General features: G+C 40.6%; 1 non-coding gene across 1 annotated transcript; it reads left to right on the forward strand.

The window, feature by feature from the left end:
• The first annotated feature begins 2,161 nt into the window (after window positions 1-2,161).
• LOC148574141 (small nucleolar RNA R71) lies at window positions 2,162-2,265 on the forward strand. The gene has a single exon (XR_015905728.1). It is a non-coding gene; the product is annotated as a small nucleolar RNA R71 (small nucleolar RNA).
• The last annotated feature ends 3,873 nt before the right edge of the window (window positions 2,266-6,138 follow it).

The raw sequence follows: 6,138 nt of genomic DNA on the forward strand, positions 1-6,138 counted from the left end.
GAAGCGCTTCTTTAACGTCACTAGCTTGACGGTTGTCCCTTGTTAGGGTGGATTGTAGTGCTTGACGTCTTCTCCTCTCACTATGCAAACGTCCCCACTTGATTCCTTCATGACCTCTAAATGTTCCATAGAAAGAACTTTCCTGATTGTGAACACTTGAGGGCGCTGGGAAGGAATTGTTTTGAGGCCAGGTGGGATTGGCAGATAATGACTTGATATCACTTTATCTCCCGGAGAGAAACCTTCAGTGGGAATTTTCTTGTTTCTCCACCCTCTTGGCAATTTCTTTACAATTCTTCCCTTTCTCTTGAAGCTTTCTTCATTGACCCTTATGCTGGGAGGATCCTTCTGGTCTGTTTCTATTGATTCTTGTGGCTTTAACTCTTGCAATTCTTGTTTGCTTTCCAAGGGCTGTTTCAGAGTTTCAGCTGCCGGATTGCTTTCCTCCAAGCACAGATGGCTACTCTCATCCTTAGGTTTTTCATGTTCTGGTTCAGGCTCAGATGCAGGTTTGAAAACATTGAAAATGAGCTGTTCATCATGTATTCTCAAAATTAGCTCTCCTTGTTCTACATCTATGAGTGCTCTAGCAGTGGCTAGAAATGGCCTCCCCAGAATGATGGGGTGTAGGTAGCTTTCCTCCATGTCCAAAATGACAAAGTCTGTGGGGAAAAAATAATTTCCCACTTTCACCAGCACATTCTCAACTACCCCTTCAGCTTGCTTCTGAGTTTTGTCAGCCAGTTGTATGATTACATCAGTGGATCTCACCTCATTCAGTTGTAGCCTCTTCATAAGAGTTAGAGGCATCACATTTATGCTAGCTCCTAGATCACAGAATCCTCTGTCAATTTTTGTTTCTCCTATGATGCAAGGAATACGAAAACTTCCTGGGTCTGTTTTCTTAGAGACTGTGTCCTTCTTGATGAGAGCACTGCATTCTTTGTTCATTGTTACCGTTTGTCCTCCCTTCAAAACTCTTTTCTTGCTCAACAATTCCTTTAAATACTTGATGTGTGTAGGCATTTGATGGAGAATCTCAAGAAAGGGAATATTGACATGGAGAGACTTAAATGTCTCTAAAAACCTTGAATAGGTTCTCCCTTTTTCACTTCCTCCTAACCTCTGAGGAAATGGTGCTTTTGGTTGGTATATTTCCAGCATGCCTTTTTGCAGTTCCTTGGCTTGCTCAGTTTCACTTTCCTGCTTAGCTTCCTCCATACCTTCCTTCAAGATTTCTGGCTCCTGTTTTGAGGGTCTGATTCCTTCTTCTTCTGAGACTTCCTTCAATATGGTGATGGCCTTGCATTCTTCCCATCTCACTCTCTTTTGTTCCCCTTTTGGATTCTTTTCTGTGTCACTAGGGAACACTGCAGTTGATTTGGGGGCCTGTTGAGATAACTCTCCTACTTGAGACTCCATCCTCTTGAGTTTTTCACCATGGTTCCTTAAGGTAGCTCTCACATCATCCCTGAAGCTTTTCAATTCGGTTATGTCTTGACTCATGGTTGCCATCATTCCTTCTATCCAGTTTAATTGATCTTGAAATTGTTGGTTCGGATTAGGTTGGGTAGGTTGATTATTTTGGCCATGATATGGTGGTTGGGAGTAAGTGTTTTGTGTGGCTTGGTATGATCTTTGGTTGGAATTTTGGTATGTGGAATTGTTATGTTGGTTGTGGTTGTAAGGTTTGTGGTTTTGTGGTTGGGTTTGTTGGTTCCCCCACCCAAAGTTTGGGTGATTTTTCCATCCTGGGTTGTAAGTGTTGGAATGTGGATCATATGATTGCCTTTGTTGGTTTCCCACATAGTTGGCCTCTTCCCAATCACCTCCTTCAATGCTTACTTCCTCTTGATCTTGTGTGTGTATTGCAGCCACTTGCTTTGTTTCTAATTGCCTGGTAAGCTCTGCTAGTTGCTTGGCAAACACTTTGTTTTGGGCTAGAATTGTATCAACATGGTTTAGCTCCATGACTCCCTTAGTGTTGTGCCTTTCTGATGCATAGTAGTACTCATTCTCAGCCACTGTTTCAATCACTTCAATGGCTTCCTCCACAGTCTTTTTCCTGTTCAATGAACCTCCTGATTAATGGTCTACAGCCTTCCTTGATTCATAAGAGAGTCCATCATAGAAAATATGCAATTGCACCCAGTCATGGAACATGTCCGGTGGGCATTTCCTTGTCAAATCCTTGAATCTCTCCCATGCCTCGTAGAGAGTTTCACCATCTTGTTGTCTAAAAGTCTGAACCTCAGATCGAAGCCTATTGACCTTTTGTGGGGGGTAGAAACGTGCCAGAAACTTGCTTTCCACCTCATCCCATGTTGTTAGACTCCCCCTTGGAAATGATTCCAGCCACTTAGCTGCTTTGTCCCTAAGTGAAAATGGGAACAAAAGCAGTTTATAGGCATCTTCCTGGACTCCATTGGACTTCACAGTGTCACAAATTCTCAGGAATTTTGTGAGATGTTGGTTGGGATCTTCATTAGCACTCCCACCAAATGAACAATGATTCTCCACAAGTGATATTAGCTGTGGTTTGAGCTCAAAATTGTTGGCCTGAATGGGTGGTTTCTGAATGCTGCTACCACAATTCCCAGAGGTTGGGTTTATGTATGAACTAAGAACCCTCCTCTCAGGAATGGCATTGTTTCCATCAGCTCTCTCATGGTTGTGAACTTCTCTATCCATGTTGAGATCTAGAGCTTCCTCAAAATTGTCCTCAGATTCTCCTTCAGATTCTTCTTCTCCCAGTACTCTCTTCCCTCTTGCTTCCCTTCTAAGTCTATGAAGGGTCCTCTCTGGTTCGGTATATGGAGGAGTTGATGTCTCTCCTCTCCTACCTGTCATACAAGAACACAGCACAGGCAACAACAAGTGAAATACTCTTGGTTAATGGAAGAGTATGGTTAAAGCAATTGAGGAATTAATTCAAACAGTTAGTGAGTCAGTGAGTTAGTTGCTTGAATTTAAAGGCATAAAGAAAGAAAGCATGTAACAGAGTGCAGAAATTAAAATTCAACAAGTAACTTGTACTGAATTAATCAAAACAAAAAAAAATGCTCAATCTAGTTAACTTCCAATTGGAGAATTGTCAATCGAAAACCAATCCCCGGCAACGGCGCCATAAACTTGATGCGCATAAACTTGTTATGCTACGATTTAGGAAATTGCACGATCGGCAAAATTCCTTCCGGCAAGTGCACCGGTTATCGTCAAGTAAAAACTCACAATAGAGTGAGGTCGAATCCCACAAGGATTGGTTGAGTGAGCAATTCAGATTAGAAGTGTGTTCTAGTTGAGCGGATTCAAGATTTAGATGAGAATTGCGGAATGTAAAATTGGCGGGAAAAGTAAATGACAAGAAATTGAAATGGCGGAATCTTAAATTGCATGAATTAAAGAGCAGAATGTAAATTGCTGAAATTAAAAGGGAATGGGGGTGATTGCAAGAATTGAGTTGCAGAATGTAAAGAGAAATTGGAAATCAGAAATGGGGAATTCATTGGGTGTTAGGAGATATTGAGATCTCCGAATCAAAACATGTATATCTCTTCCTCAACCAATGCGTTCATTAACTTTTGCTTGGCAATCTTATATGATTGGATCCCAATCCCTTGGCTCACCAATTCTCTCTAAAAACAAACAAATTCCCAATCCCTTGGTTTAAATGTTCATAAGAAGAGATGATGCTCGATCACTGATTATACCACACAGTTTCATGAACCACAATTTGGTAGGATTACATGTCACAATATCCATCCAAACCCCAATCCAATTCACTGTGAGAAAGCTTCTCTAGCATGAATCCTCCATTCCTTTCCCAAGGTTCCGAAGGATTCCAATTATGGGTAGTTTCTTTCCCAAGACAACTACCCAATGGAATTAGAACGAGAAGCTTTCTAACAAAATTCAAGAGAAAAGATTGAAGAAGAAGATAAACTATTATTGATTCATTGAATTACAATAGAGCTCCCTAACCCAATGAAAGGGGTTTAGTGAGTCATAGCTCTGAATTCAACTACAAAGATATGAAAACTAGCTAAAAATGAAAAGGTAAAAGTTCCAAAAGTCCCCCCCGTCTTCACTTAAATTCTATCCTATTTATACACTTTCTATATTGAGCTTCTGTTGTGTTTCTTGGGCTTTGAGGCCTCTCCCTGCTTTCCTTTTGCCTTGGGTTTATGATCCATAATCTTGATGAGGCTGTTGATCCAAATTCTGTAACATTCATTGAGCTAACTTAGTGATAATCAAATGATGACACATGACTCAATAAATTGAAATTTCAAACTCATCAATCCTTCAGGCCCAATCCCATAAACCATGATATTCAATTGGGTTTCATACCAGAGTAAGTTTAAGTTAATGTTTGTGCTCAAAGACTAACTTAAACCGCAATATTTTTGGCCCAGAAACCTTTTCCAAGAGTGGCGTTTAAGTTGCAGTTTAAGCTTAAACTGCAGCTTAAACGCCAGACACTTCCAGTGAGGCCTTTTGTAGAAGCACGTTTAAGCTTCAGTTTAAGGTTAAACTGAAGCTTAAACGTGGAAATGGAAGAAGGCAGCCCTGGAGAGTCATGTAGTCGAACACGTTTAAGCTTCAGTTTAAGGTTAAACTGAAGCTTAAACGTGGATATAGGAAGGGCAGCCCTGGAGGTCGAACACGTTTAACCTCCAGTTTAAGGTTAAACTGGAGGTTAAACGTGGAAATGGAAGGAGGCATCCTGGAGGTCGAACACGTTTAACCTCCAGTTTAAGGTTAAACTGGAGGTTAAACGTGGAAGCTTAGAATGGTAGCCCTGGAGGTGTCGAACACGTTTAAGCTCCAGTTTGAGGTCAAACTGGAGCTTAAACGTGGAAATGGAGAGAGCAACCCTGGAGGAGAAAACTTGGTCGAACACGTTTAAGCTCCAGTTTGAGGTCAAACTGGAGCTTAAACGTGGAAATGGCTCCCTGGTGCTTTTCCCATTTTGGCGTTTAACCTCCAGTTTAAGGTTAAACTGGAGGTTAAACGTGGAACTCTTTCCTGAGTGGCATTCTCATTCTGGCGTTTAACCTTCAGTTTAAGGTTAAACTGGAGGTTAAACGTGGAAATGCTTCTTTGGTGAGTCTTTCATTCTGGCGTTTAACCTCCAGTTTAAGGTTAAACTGGAGGTTAAACTTCAATTCCAGCATTTCTTAGCCTTCCTGATTCTGGCGTTTAAGCTCCAGTTTAGGCTTAAACTGGAACTTAAACTCCACATATGATATTCAAGCTTCCTTTATTGATTTTGTTGCTTCCTTGCTTAGCCTCTTCTTACCTGAAATCATCCAAACAATTGCATCAAAGTCTTGCAAAATTTCATGAGAAATCTTCCATTCATAGCATTCAAGTAATATAACTAAAACTCATGGAATTTGCATTAAAATCATACTGTTTGGATGGTTCATTGCTTTGTTCTTCATTTAACCATTTTTGGTTACTTTAAGCTCAAGAAAATGCATAAAACAACTAAAACTAACAGAAAAATGCTAGTGAAACTAGCCTAAGATGCCTTGGCATCAACAAGTCATCTTATGCTAGCCTTTCAAGCATTTTTCACTTGTTTCATTAGGTTTTATGCACTTTCTTGCATAATAAGTAAGTGATTTGGAGTGGATTTGCATGGTTATGTCAATTCAATCAACCATCATTTATTTGACACAAAATCATAGGATTCATGCTAGAATTAGTTGATTTTATGATTAATGCAGAGATCTTGTAAATTTGGTGATGCTTTGATTGGTTGTTTTGATTACTTGTAGGTGAAGAAATGATGAAAAAAAAGGAAAAAGGAATCTTAGAGCACGCTTTGGACCTTAGGCCATGCTTTGAAAAGCGTGACCCATGATATAAAAGCGTGGCACTCAACCAAGGCCAAGCATAGCGCTCTCTAATTGAGCGCAGCGCTCTCTAATTAAGCGCCAGTAAAGAAGCAGCCAAAAGAAAGGCAAGGGCGCTACGTTGTGTTTACAAACTGAGTGCTCAAGGGATACCAAATTAACAAGGCACCAGCGCTCAAAACCAAGAGTGCTCCGTTAACTCATTTCACTTTATCGTGGCCCATCAAAAGGAAAACAAGGTGCGACACTCATAAATGGGACAGCCAGGGCTCGA

The sequence above is a fragment of the Arachis ipaensis genome, chromosome B2 (genome assembly GCF_059453495.1).
Source record: "Arachis ipaensis isolate K30076 ecotype BB chromosome B2, ASM5945349v1, whole genome shotgun sequence".
In the NCBI taxonomy this organism is placed as follows: domain Eukaryota; kingdom Viridiplantae; phylum Streptophyta; class Magnoliopsida; order Fabales; family Fabaceae; genus Arachis; species Arachis ipaensis.